Here is a 15066-nt window from a genome sequence, read left to right as displayed (position 1 = left end):
GCTAATTTCATATGTAAAGTCCTAATAATTCATCTCGTACTTTACGGTGAAGAAAAACATCGTGAGGAATGCATACATGCAAGTGTCTAATTTCACTAAAATTTTGCCACATGTGTATTCCACCAACCCGCACTGGAGCAGCGTGGTGGAATAAACTCCAAGCCTTCTCTTCAAAAAAGGGAGAGGAGGCTTTTAGCTGGCCTAAAGTGAGACATTCACAGGCTATTCCATCAATAAAATTGTTATAAATGTATTATTATAATTATATTATAGAAGTAAAATAAAATAAAATTACATTTAAACTAATTTAATTTATAGTTTTAACATAATGTGTGTATTACGATTTTTTGAAAATATTTTTATTGATGAGACAAGCAATAGTGATGAAAAAAAAAATTAAACAACTTACCCAATACCGAAACGGTTGTGAAAAACTGACAAATCCCGATCGTGATCTTATAAGCACCCTTTCCGGTAAATATACATTATCAAATATAATATTTATGCGATATTTAACGTAACATTCATTTACTTAATATACCTTAAAATGTGGGTAGAATCGTAACTGCTTCCCAAAAACAGCAATTATATAATTATAACAATAAAGCCGCACGTGAAGAACTGTATTTGACACTTGACATATTTCGTATAGTCACTGGTTATGAAGTGAACGGTGGGTGGTATTGCATGGTATTTATTAAAAAGTTCTTATCAGCCGTTAATTATTTTCTTTTAATGTAAATGCATACTATACACATATTGGGAACTAGTCTTCATCTCGTGGATCTGTATGATATTAAAAAATATTAAGCGAGTTGATGATAAGATATATTTTATTTTAATTGTAAATAAAAAAATAAAATAAAAATGTCTCTTAAGTGAGACGTTGCAAGCAATTAATATATTCTTATTAAACTTTAAGAGATTAAATGTGTTTTGTATTTACCAAAGTTTATCAACGCTGCTGCTGCCTTAAGCCGGCTCCTACCAAATGTAAGAGAGGCGGAAACGCCATGCCGGCGATTATACGCCGGTGTCGTGCGGTTCATGGCTCTGTACGGTGCGCCTATCTGGGTGGACGCTCTCACCGCTAGGAATAAGACTCTCTTGCGAAGGTCGCAGAGAATCTTAGCGGTGAGGGTGAAACGCGGATATCGTACGGTGTCGTGGACGGCGGCGACACTTCTCGCGGGCGATCCGCCTTGGGAACTCCAAGCGAAGGTGCTTGCGAGTATAGCGGTTCCGGGTGGAAGTGAGGTCACGTGGTGACCGTCCAGGGTTGGAGGAGGTGCTGCGAATTAGGAAGACCTGATTCGCAGGTGGGAGGAAGATCTGAGGTCACCATCAGCAGGCCTGGCGACAGTGGAGGCGGTCCGCCCCCACTTGAGTCGCTGGGTAACGTGAAAAGGCGGCACACTGACCTTCAGACTAACTCAGGTGCTTACCGGACATGGATGCTTCGGTAAATACCTGCATTTAATAGTCAGGCGGGAGGTAACGCCCTCCTGCCACGAGTGTGGTGCGCTTACGGACACGGCATACCACACTCTGATGGAGTGTGCCGCTTGGGGGCCTCAGCGCTTTTCAGCCGCGCCGGCGACTCCCACATAACCCCCCCACCTCATGTGGGGGAAACACGTAAATGTGTTTTTGCCGCGAGAAAAAAAAGGGGTAACTGGTAACTGGTAGGGGTAACTCTTTGTCTACCCAGACAAAGAGGCCTAAGTGGTGGCAGCGCCTCTACAATACCAGCTACGCTGGCAAATTTTTGGTATTCCGGTATAATTTAATTTAGTTTTTAATTTCATAATTTGACACACTATATACGTGTGGTTTTTGTTTGATTACATTACACGGTCTATCCATTTGTGTTTTTAAGCGTTTAATGTATTTCGTTTAAAATTATATTTCGTACAAAATAGTAAAAACAACTTTATAAATATATTTATTATATATAGGTTATTTAAATGTATAAACTGCCAATCATTGTTAATTTAAATTAATATATTTTGTACAATAAAACGAATATAAACTCTCACCCTAATAAAGATATATAGGGTCAGTAGCTTTGTGATAAAAAGTTAATAATTTTTCATTAAGACTTCCACAGCTCTGCAGTCATTTGCAAAACAAATAAGAGGTTATCAAGTAAAAATAAGAGCTTTTAATATACAAACCTTAATAAAGTCCATTCGTAAGCCAAATAAATTTAATTTTTTTTTTTTTATAGAATAGGAAGGCGGACGAGCATATGGGCCACCTGATGGTAAGTGGTCACCAAACGCCCTTAGACATTGGCATTGAAATGTTAACCATCGTTTACATCATCAATGCGCCACCAACCTTGGGAACTGAGATGTTATGTCCCTTGTGCCTGTAATTACACTGGCTCACTCACCCGTCAAACCGGAACACAACAATACCAAGTACTGCTGTGTTGCGGTAGAATATCTGATGAGTGGGTGGTACCTACCCAGACGAGCTTGCACAAAGCTCTACCACCAGTATTATAGCTTAAGGTGTTTGGAAGATTTGATCCATACTTAACAAAATGTAAAATAATGTGAAAAATGTATAAAATTGCGCGTTCAGCACAGTACACGTGATAGAAAAAAATTATAAATATATAGCTCTCTTTTTATTTCCCTCTACGTCAAATCTGTCTTCTCTCTCCTGTAACGAAACGTGACGAGTTCTTAAAATTGTCACAATTCTCATTCACCTTATTTCGATCGACCGCCTAAGAACTTTCTCTTTGAAAAGTCAAAAGTGTTCCGTGTTTTTCATGGTAGAGTTTTTTATATGAATTTTATAAAAATCATCGCTAACGTCAACGTTATCGAATTAATATAAAACAAAATTTAATTAGAATTTATTATTTAGTTTTGTAAAGTTATCTTATTAAAGTGGTAATTGCGATAATATATGTTTTGTCATCCGATCCAAAAGAGATGGTGTAGTTGATAAGATTTGTACGTAAACCTCACAGAAAATCGTGAAAGCACTGAGTTTTCATTTCATTAATATTAGTTTATAATTCAATCCGCGAATGACAATATCCTGGGTGATTGGATTATATGGATGAAATTTTAACACATGTATATCCTCCCAGCCGCATTGGAGCAGCGTGGTAAAATAAGTTCCTGTTCATTATGTAAATAAAAAACGGAATTTACTGAAAATTTTAATGTTCGAAATCCCATCTGACACCTTAATCTCGTACACAAAATATCACTCAAAACTAAAAATGTAAATATTTTTTTAATTTTTAATATTTAAAAATATAACAACCGTTTTCATATATTCGCCTGCGTACGCAAATGAATATTAAGCAAAGGTAAAGACAATATTTATAGTAAAGTAACAGCTTGTTATGTCCCACTACTAGAGAAATGCTTCCTCGCTCGATGAAAGGAGTCCTTAGAGCTTATTCCACGTTGCTCCGATGCAGTTAATTGCGCATGTAGACCTTCACCGCAAAGCAAGTAGATTTGCTTTGCGGTGAAGGTGCGCATATTAAAATTGCAATATTTAGTCAAGTTTTTAAGCGCTGGACAACCTCTGCACGATAATGATGATCATGTCCTCCAGACCGATTTCGGCCACGGCGGCCAATGTCAAGAGAGATTACCCAACTACGCAGGAGATATTATAGGGCAAGACATTCACTAACATGAGAACATAATATTACTACAACAATTGCCAAGCGGCGCGGCAAGGCATTATGTATATATGATATTATTAAATGATAGAAAAATACAATTTCAAAGAGGTATCTGTGAAAACCTTGCATTATTATCGATAGACTGGTCTTATCGCAAATATACAGCTAGTGTGGGAAGTGGTATGAGTGAGTGAGAAATTATGTATTTATTATTATTTATTTTATTTTATTTATTGATTTTTTATTGATACTTTTTATACATCTTCAACAGTAAAACTCAATAACTTTTTTATTAACCCAAGTTGAGATTTGAACCCAGGACCTCGGCCTTATATCTAGACCAACGAGGCAGTATAAAAATTATTCTCAAATATTAGGTCCGGGCCTACTCGGCCTGTCTATTTTTGGGGATTGTGGAATTTTATTTAAATCTATAAGCTATTGACTAATTTTATTTAAACTCTTAAAATATTTTTTTCAAGCAAGTTTAGACATAGTAACCTTCATGAAAAGAGCATACTCATTCCTTAAAGACCGGCAACGCACCCGCAAGCCCTCGGGTTTTGCAGGTGTCCATGGGAGGTAGTAGTGACTTTCCATCTGGTGAGCCTCCTGCTCGTTTTCCCCCTCTTACAAATAAAGCTACTTTTAACAGATCGCGCGATATAAAGATGGCTAATTTTCTTTCATGTAGTGTGATACTACGAACAGTCACAATGGACAATAATCATCGAATAGTCATTGATTAATCATCCATTAAATAAAACACATTGTTCGATCAAAAGAGACAAACAAAGATTAATAAGCTTAGAATAATTCACATAGATATATTTTTTTTAATAGGTAAGCGAACGAGTTTATGGACCACCTGGTGGTAAGCGGTCACCAACACCCATAAACATTGGCATTGTAAAAAATGTTAACCATCGCTTACATCGCCAATGCGCCACTAACCTTGGGAACTAAGATATTATGTCCCTTGTGCCTATAATTACCCTGGCTCACTCACTCTTCAAACCGAAACACTGCTAATACAAGTACTGCTGTTTTTCGGTAAAATATCTGATGAGTGGGTGGTACCTACCCAGACGAGCTTGCACAAAGCCCTACCACCAGTAAAAGAGTTGTAAATTTGCTTGATATTCTTGAGGTCTATTATAAATGAAATAACAAAAATAACCATCAATCCTACGTCTGCTAAAAAAATACTCAAAGTCAAATGTCATAAGTATCGGTTTTTTCGTCGTAAACTGTGAATACTAGCGGTTTCGAACAATTTTTTGTAGATTATTAAATAATTTACAATTTTTTTAAAACTGATGATACTGTAGTATACAAATCATTATGAAAAATATGTACTATAAAAAATATATATTACAGATAAAAAAAAAAAATCAAACGGCACTAGAAAATGCGAATAATTGTTAATTGTTTGGTTAATATTTATTTTAACCGGACTAACTACCTAATACGTTAATTTTGTTTAAAAATGTATCTCTATATATCTAAATTTCATACCAAATTTTATGTTGATTTTATGCTAAAACTAACTGAATTTGATGTTAAAAATGATTAATTTAAGAAACGGAAATATATTCAATAATTACATTAGTAACTGTAACAGTGTTTTAGCAATTAATTTATTTAGAAATATTTATTATTAATTAAAATAAAATCACAGAAACCCAAAAATAAAATACGAAAAACGTATAATGTTTTTTTGTTTTGAAATTCTTATTCAGGTTAAGCTCCCCAGTAGAAATATGACCCCAGCCATGACATGAACAACTTTAGAAAATTGCGGTGTGCACTGTACTCGTTATTTTGTTCTATATTAAAATATTATGTTATGTTTTTATTTTAACCTAGGTCATATAAAACGATTGTTGTGATGACATTATGTTTGTTTTTTTGAAGTGAAAACTTCTTTATGCGCGTTGCGCTGTTTTATCGTAGGGGAAAAACTCGTGGTTTCGCGTTCCCGACATGCTTATTAAAATAAATTTCATTCCTCCGTGTAACTATTAGTTGGCCTAGAGATCTGAAATACTACGATTTTTCGATTGGACCGAGTTCGATTCCGATTTGAAATTATAACTGCTGTCTTAAGTTGATATTTTTGTTTTAAATATTATAGATTATTACTCTTATTTTTGCTTTTTACCTATTTTCTTTGATTATCTCACAATTTTATACAAATTATCAATATCAAAAAAATATGGACGCAATTCAAAATACGAGGACGTCTAATAACAATATATTTATATAAATTCTGAATCGATATTAATCGATTATCATAATATTACATATGTGTTGACAGGGGTACATTAAAGGGCATATGGTTTTTAATAATAACAAAGCATAAAAGATACCTAACAAGATTTCACATGACCTATGTCATACGCTGCGGACGAAAATTAGTTTAAGTATAAATTATTTAACCATTGTAAGAAAGAGAAGAAACTGTCTTTGTATCTCTTTCTTAGGTAATTTGTAGACAATATACTCAGGAACGCAAAACTTCACCAACATGCTTCGGCGTTCGAAAATGTTTGGCCCCGACTGCAAGAAGAATATCGTGGAAAACAAAGTTATAGGAATGAGAAATATATCATCGGGTAGGAAATCGAAAAACTTAGCAATATTCACTTCAAGATTATAATAAAAATATCAGAACCAGGGGACGTCGTTACGCTCCACAACGTGCCTGACGCCAAAAGTATTCCAGGATGTATATATATACATGTAATGTTTTCCTTTGTGTTGCTCTTTATTTATTTCTTTTGTTATCAAAAGTAATAAAATGTAAAATTAATCATCAACTTAAATAATTAACATTTGAATGATTGTTTACTTAATTATTTATTTACTTTATCATCATATTCATATTGCATGAAATTTTATTTAATCTATTATTTTAATTGTTATTTTTTTATCAATTTGTTATTCTAGTTGATACCGTTTCAATAATCTGCTATGTTATGAATTACGATTTACATATTCGCGAAGGCTTGTTTGATTTGTGATTTTTTTTATTTGATATTTTTATGTTTACTTTGTAACTGTTTGTCTTCCTAAAAAAATAATTAATAAATGTTCTTCAAAATTTTATGACAACATGTGCAATGGAAAAAAGTAAATTATATACAATACTTTGACGAGCCGGTTGGCGACGAGATGCTTGCCTTTCACGCCGAAGGTTGTGGGTTCGATTCCCACCCAGGACACATATTTGTGTGCATGAACATATCTGTTTGTCCTTGTTGTAATTATGTATATAAGTATGTATTTACAAAAGAAAATTAGTATATGTAGTATATCAGTTTTCTGGTTTCCATAGCACAAGCTCTGTACAAGCTTAATTTGGGATCAGATGGCCGTGTGTGAAAAATTTCCCAGGATATTATAATACTACCGGTCGTTGTACATAGAGAAAGTATAGAAATGAGATCGTGTGCCGAGACGGGCGTGTAAGGGGCGCTCGATGGACAACTGAATTTTTTTCGACTTTAGGCGCGTTACTAAATGCGTCACTAATTGTATTCTGTGTACTGTAAATAAAATTTCCTTAAAATATTATAAATTGTTTGTTAATGTGTGTTTAATAATTTACTAAGTTCTTATTTTAAAATTGACAAAGACGGGAGACGTATAAAGATCACTCGATGCTATGGCTCTACCCATCGAAATTGGCGTTGAAATAAATATAAATTATTACCTACTGGCATGTGCTGGTAACTGTGGGGCCCATGTATGTATGCTACTACATGTACATGTGCTGTTACGCTGGCTCACTCACCTTTAACCGGAACATACCAATAAAAGGTATTGCTGTTAAACGGTAGTATATCTATTGAGTGGGTGGTATAAGTTGTGGATCGTTTGTTTTTTTATATAACTACATAATGAAACAAAATGAAGTGTCTATCTGTGATTACAAAATAACTACCACTTTTTAATTTAATATGACAATTTGCGAGTGACCAAAAAATAAACCATTATTTTTAAATTAAATATTTTGGTATAGTATATACTCGTTATCCAACTTTCAATAAACCTGCACAAACTCCGTACCAGTGTCCTTGTTTAATTTATTTCCGAATTATTTTATTTGCTCACCACGGTTTTTTTTAAAAAAATGTAACAGTAAATGTACTTTCGAAACATGAAATCGTCGATGTCATTTATTGTCACGAAAGTGGTTCACCTTTGTGACGTCACGTTTAACTAACCTACGAATAAAATCTAAGTACCGAAGTTGAACACCCTTAGGTAAACAGATCGATTAAATAATTTCAACTTTAATTCAATTACTTACAATACAAATTAATAAAGATCAATAGTTCATTACTGATTAACAATGTTGCTATTATTTAGTAAACTTAAAAGACATTACGTGTTTCGTATAATATGATTAGTTATCAAGGGAACATAGTGTCGTCCGTGATATCAGTAACGGGCCGACCGTCTTACACACAAGACGTCAGTCACTTAAATAAACTCATATGTAACAACAACGTTAAAATTCTCGTAAAATATGATAAATTATGTTAACATACTTCACCGTTGTCGTTGTATGTTAAATTGTTGTTAGTTTCATTGGTGTTTAATATTGTTGTGCGAGTGTTATTATTATCAACAATTTTGAAATGTAAGTCTTTTCGAAATTATTTATCGTTCGTTGTATTTATAATAAAAATCAACTATTATGATAATGCTATCATATGATAACTTGGTAGCGCACATGCTTCAAAAATATTATAATTATAACAATAATTAATAAACAAATGCTAATTCTACTGGTATTGATTATCTTCAAATTATTATTATATAGTTATTGTTGCAATCGTGTAATTGTATTTTTATATATATGTTTACGAAAGCCGAGATGGCCTAGTGGTTAGAACGCGTGCATCTTAACCGATGATCGTGGGTTCAAACCCGGGCAAGCACCACTGAATTTTCATGTGCTTAATTTGTGTTTATAATTCATCTCGTGCTTGACGGTGAAGGAAAACATCGTGAGGAAACCTGCATGTGTCTAATTTCATTGAAATTATGCCACATGTGTATTCTACCAACCCGCATTGGAGCAGCGTGGTGGAATAAGCTCCAAACCTTCTCCTCAAAAGGGAGAGGAGGCCTTAGCCCAGCAGTGGGACATTAACAGACTGTTACTAACTAACTAATATATGTTTAAAAAAAAATTAAGCAACTCAAATTTCTATCTTTAAAAACGAAGGAAAACTTATACTAACATAAATATTGTTATTTAAATACATTTTGCGGTCAAGTTGGCACAGATGTTATAGTCGCTATGTTATTTGTTATTATATATTTACCTAGGTTTTGTAAAGTAGAATTAATACAGGCGAGCACCACAGAATTTTAATGTACTTATACGAAAATTCTATGCTGTTTGCCTGGGTTGAATTCAAAATTTGGATTATACGTGTCTATTGGTAACAGTTTTGTTCCTTAGAGGTATTATGTCGTATTAAATTATCTAACGCAAAAATAATTATTCAAATCGAACAAGTAATTCCTGAGATTAAAGCGCTCCGCCATATAAATTATAGATTACAAAATGATAAATAATACTCAATTAAGTTTTAAATTATAGTGAAGTATTCATTGATTGTTTTTATTAAATATTTTAATTCGATTTGTTTACGTCTAAGACTATGCATAGCATTTTTACATAAATTTTCCACGACAATGGAACATACAGTTAAGCGATTGTCAAGAAATATCTAATCGAAATATAAATAAATTATTTGTCAAATAATGCCTACGTAACGTTCTTTAAGCCGCATGATAACCATATGGTAAGACTATTAGTCCAGTCAAATGTCTAGCAGATATACATTGAAAGCATATCATTATCTATGAAGTTACAGTCACACTATATAACAAGATTGTGTGATAATGTTGTTGAGATAGAATTAAGCTACGGCGAACAATTTCAAAAACTACCCTCAAAATATTACAATGCACATGTGTATGCGCCACTTCAATATACGGAAATCCACAATAGTGTGATTTTTAAGGCACTTCCTGCCTCGCACAACCCTTATGGAACTAGCTTTCGCCGGTGACTTTTCCGAAACCATATGACATAGAATTTACCCGACACGGAATTCGCAACCTCACTTGCTTTAATTGTTTGTTACAGTGCAAACGAAAATTAAATATAATACACATTGTTTTGAAGACGTAACTCTAAAACTTTACATGTAATTTCGTTTGTATAACTTCAGGTACTACTAGTCGAAATATATCTATTGCGTAGCTTATTTAATCGAGTTAGGTTGTATACTTCATAACGGCATGCTACGAACCACAGTGCGGAGTAGTAACGAAAATCACGCGTAGCAGGTACTTATAATAAAAAAGGTCAATGTGTGAACTGCAAAAATTAAAAATGTATATTATCGATAGAAAATGAATATTTATTATTTTTAGGTACTGTTTTACTAGTAATAATATAATTAGTATACAAAGCCTTTTGGTACACTTAAAAAATATATATCTTTTATTAATGTATATACATAATATAATTAATTATCATATTCAGACAAGACAGTCTTTTGTAGAATCACTCTTTTGATAGTGTCATGTTGTGCTATTTTCTTATGTATGTGCTTTATTTTACCTAATTTCGGTGACATTATTTTATAAAGCCTGCACTTCGCTTCACACACGTAGCGTTAAACAGCAATTTGTAAAGTATGTAGAGAAAAACGTAAGATTTTATTTACACTATGCAGATTAATTGTCATTTGTTTTTTTAAATTCCAGTTGTCGTTTATCGCAAACTAGCGTAGCGAGCAAATAATGTAAAATAATAAAATGAATTGACTTTTAAAAAATACATCTGCTTTTATAAAATATATATGTTTTAATTTTCCATTGTAGTCGATATTTTTATTTCAACCTTTTTAGTGATAATCATTCTAATAGCTGGAATTAATATAGATATACGTCGGAGGTGTCTGACGATATGTCCGTCGTCCAAATAATAAAAAGGTACGATCGCAGTATAATTCCGAATGTAATACTTATGTATTAGGCTTATCTTTATGAAGTCAGCTGAAAATATACTGATTAATATTATATTTTGTTAATTCGTGTGTCATAAAATTATTAAAGATAATTAATCAATCTGAGATACATAATGTTAAGCAAATCGTCCTTAATTCGAAGGACGCGATACACGAGTGAGTCAATTGATTGTGTAACATTGAGATTAACGCGTGTATGAAGCACATTTCTCTAGATTTTACTATAATTTTTATTACTGTTTCGTTTTTTTTTTTATTTTTTTGAAGGCTAGGGCTTAAAGGTCTTTGTTATTTTTTACCTTCACTTTCGATGGTCAAAAAATCAATGTTACCTTATCACATTCGAAATTCAAGGTGTTTAAATTATAATTATGAGTATATTTTTAATTAAGATTCGTTGTAATTCAACTTTGTATGGTTATATCTAAAAATTAAATATCAGACAGAGGGAGCGTAGGTAAAAAAAAATAGATTTACATATTCCATGCGATTTTCTAATAGCTCTGCTGTTTCTTGCACTTCCAGCAGCCCGCAACGACTTCGTCCGGGTTAAACTCTTATTATCTATCTTAATAGATATTTTATAGGAAAAGGTTTGATACCTTGTGTTACATCGTTGCAATTTTCGTAGCGATCTCTAATTAAAAAAAAAAATAAAGCCTTTAAGTTTTTCAGTTTATCCATTACAAACAAACATACTAAAAGTCAAATACTATCTCGTTATTATATTAGTATAGAGATATTTAAATAGTTTTTTTATTAATGTATCCTTATTTATGATACAGCAATATTCCATTAAACTTACTTAGTGGAAAGTTTGACGTAGGTACCATCCACTCATCATATATATAACCGGCAAATTTGATTGGAAAGGTGACCCAGTGAAACTTCAAGCATAAGATTGGTGGCGCATTGGCGATTGAATGAATGGTTAATAACATCTCTTGCAGTGCCAATGTCTATGGGCAGTGTAGAAAACTTACCATCAGGTGGCCCATGAGCACGTAAGCTTACTTATATTATAAAAAAAACTGCTTGTATCCACTTTAAGTTTTCCTTCAAAGTTCCGATAACAACCTCGATACCATAGATTATTTAAGATCTCGACCAGTGACGTCAATCTTATGTCAAATTTATCTTTATCAAATGTGTATCAATCATAGGAGGATTGATACATATTTTTTTCTTGGTTTATGGCGACCGAGAACACAAGGTCCTAATTTGTTGAAGCTTTTCTCGAATTGATAATGTGAAGTCAACCGAATTTTATTGTTATGTTTTTATTTATCAGATGAAGTTACATACAAAAGGATAATCCAATTCAGTTATGCTATTATAAGAGCAGTCTATAAAACAGTCATTGCTCAACATTTCACGTTGGATAAAAGTCAAAAGACTTAAACTCTACATAAGAATAAAGACGTAGCACTGAAATTTGACTTTTTAAATGTACCTTTCAATACATTTAATCCTAAATACATTTATTAATTTTATACCAGTTTATAATCTTAACTACTGCAATATATTTTAAATTTTATATAATGATTATTTCATTGAACATATTAAATATACGTTAGCATTTTTATCACATAAATACTTCTTTTAAACAAAGAACAAATATATTTTATATATCAAATACTATTTTAAAGATATGTTTTTTTATTGTTTTAGTCATAAGAAATTGAATAGGAAACAATTACGCAGTTAAAAATATTCCAAATTAAATCTTTGTACCGTGTAGGCTCATTGAAGTCATTGGACTTTAAAGAAAATGCATTTCTAAAAGCGAAAACATTTTAAAAAAGTTCGACTGTTGACTGGATAGCAATTCAATTTTTCGTTAAAATAATAATAATAATAATAATATCCTAGGACATTTTTCACACACGGCCTTCTGATCCCAAATTAAGCTTGTACAAAGCTTGTGCTATGGAAACCAGACAACTGATATACTACATAACTACTTTTCTTTTGTAAATACATACTTATATAGATAATTACACCCTGGCTCAGGACAAACAGACATGTTCATGTACACAAATGTCTGTCCTGGGTGGGAATCGAACCCACAACCTTCGGCGTGAAAAGGCAAGTATCTACCAACCACGCCAACCGGCTCTCGTAGTATAGTAAATCGTAGAAAATCGGCAAGATCTACTAAATTTTAATTTGTACACATTTATTTTAGTAATTTTTCGTCAATGTTAATTAGTTACTGTAAAACTTTTAGGGAGTATAAGATAATACTCGTATCGAAAGGAGCCTCCGTATTACGCATATAGGTGACTTTCCAGATTACAATAATTCACAGATTCAAAAAACAACATTATTTTATTTCGTCAAATTATAATTTACATATTTTATGACAAATGTGTTTATTATTTATTAAAATATAGCCTCGATTATTTAATCAATAGATTTTAGTCGCAGTTTCTCATTTATCAGGGTTACCAATATTTTACATAAATATATCGTAAAAATAATGTTGATCTGTGATTAAACAACAAAACAAATCACCAAACAATCAAAAAACAAATCGTTTTCAACAGATTTTCGTATGTAAATGATGCTGCTACAGATAAACTGATAATGAATTATTTAAAAGTATTAAAAGTGACATAAAACTAATATTTTAGTATTTTATTTTATTTTGTAATGCACATTAATATTTTATAAATAATTTATGTTTTAGACAGTATGTTCGTCCGTTCCTGAATATCTCCTAAAAAGATGAGCTTATTTTTTATGATATCAAAAAATCATATTTAAAATATAAAAATATTTTTTAAGATATCTGCTAAAATTAATTTTTTAGAAATTTTTAAAGTTACGACTTCTTAAATTCTTTTCTGGAGCGACCGATACAATTTCGCCTAAATTTTCGAGTTATTCTTGATATATAAATAAATAAAATATTTCGGTTAGTATAAAAAAAAACTTTCATATATTTTTTATATAGTTCCATAGCAACTAATTTAACAAATAGAACCTAGGAAAAATACTTTTTCTATATATATTATCAACAAAAACTATAAGATATTTTCGTGATGAGCATTTTAATATGAGTACCTTAGTAGTGAAATTTGTCGTATATATACGTTTTTAGTTTTAGGATCAAACATTTAATTTTTACAGGTTAGTTATAGGTATTAATATAAACTTAATTCAGAATTTCAGAATGTTCGTAATAACGGCCTTGATACGTTGAATACCGATAGTGATGTCATAGGAGTTTGTATCGATGAAAAATGAAAAATGCATTTAAGTGTTAATCTTAGGCTTATTGTTATTCTTGAAGATGATTTGTGAGCAACGCCGTATCGGCAATGATATAAGTTGAAAAAATCATTAATACTGTAACCCATTGAAATTGAATTTTACCATATTGTTTCTTTGAAAGTCAATTAGCAGTCTAATATAGTACATATGATACAAATATCATTCAAATAGGCTTATAAGAGGACTTTTGAATCGCCGTGTTACAGTATATAATTAAATGTAAAGCTGCCACCTACTCTGCTTCTTCTGTATTTTAATGACATGTGCAAATTAGTATCATTATATACCGACCGCGCTAATATTTGTTGGGAACACGTAGATGAGTTTAACTTGTGTCTGAAATAACAAGTTTTTAGTAACCAAAGCCTGAGATTGGGACCAACCAAACTTGGCACAACTCTACCCCAATACGACACAAGTTAGCGCGATGACTTCTAAAATGACACCTTTTGACCGCGATGACTTCTATAATGACCATCCCCTCATTTTGAGAATACCGCCTCGCTACCAAATCCAGTATCAGGACCTTAGGTTCCACAGTCTATTGGAAGGTGAAGCCAAATTAACATCTTAAAGCTTTGTGTGCTCAACAAGGTACATCAGTAAGTACTTCACGTCAGCTCCTCGCCTAAAATTCTACAAGGCGAAAACTCAGCCCACATGGAGTATTGCTCTCATCTCTGGGCGGGAGAGATGTTATCACTCTACATCTTCTATTGCATCTTTTACGGAGAATACTCTGAGGAACTGTTTAGATTAATCCCATGCGCTGAATTTCACCACCGGACATCACGTCTATATTCAAGGCCGACGATGCACCTGCAAGCACTCCGGTGTTGCTGTCCTTGGACAGTCCTCCTGCTTGTTTGCCCCCCTTTCAGATAAAAAAGGTTTTTTCCAGTAACAGATTATTTCATTAATAAAGTGAAATGAGCGCTACCAATGACATAGTATGTTTGCATCCGTCACATTCGAGAATATTAATTTTATTTGCACTTTCATTAGAGGAAAATTTACAATAATATCCCGTGGCACTATATCGTACTGTGTACGTAAAAT

At 32.5% G+C, this 15066-nt stretch overlaps 1 protein-coding gene across 1 annotated transcript in view; it reads left to right on the top strand.

Annotated features, from left to right (window-relative positions):
• The first annotated feature begins 8131 nt into the window (after positions 1-8131).
• Positions 8132-15066, top strand: part of LOC126771464 (protein peste-like) — a 65755-nt gene continuing 58820 nt past the window's right edge. Inside the window, exon 1 of the mRNA XM_050491359.1 lies at positions 8132-8315. The gene's annotated coding sequence lies outside the window, so the exon portion shown is untranslated. The remainder of the gene's footprint in view (positions 8316-15066) is intronic.

Source organism: Nymphalis io, chromosome 10 (genome assembly GCF_905147045.1).
Source record: "Nymphalis io chromosome 10, ilAglIoxx1.1, whole genome shotgun sequence".
In the NCBI taxonomy this organism is placed as follows: domain Eukaryota; kingdom Metazoa; phylum Arthropoda; class Insecta; order Lepidoptera; family Nymphalidae; genus Nymphalis; species Nymphalis io.
This window is presented reverse-complemented; position numbering and strand designations above follow the sequence as displayed.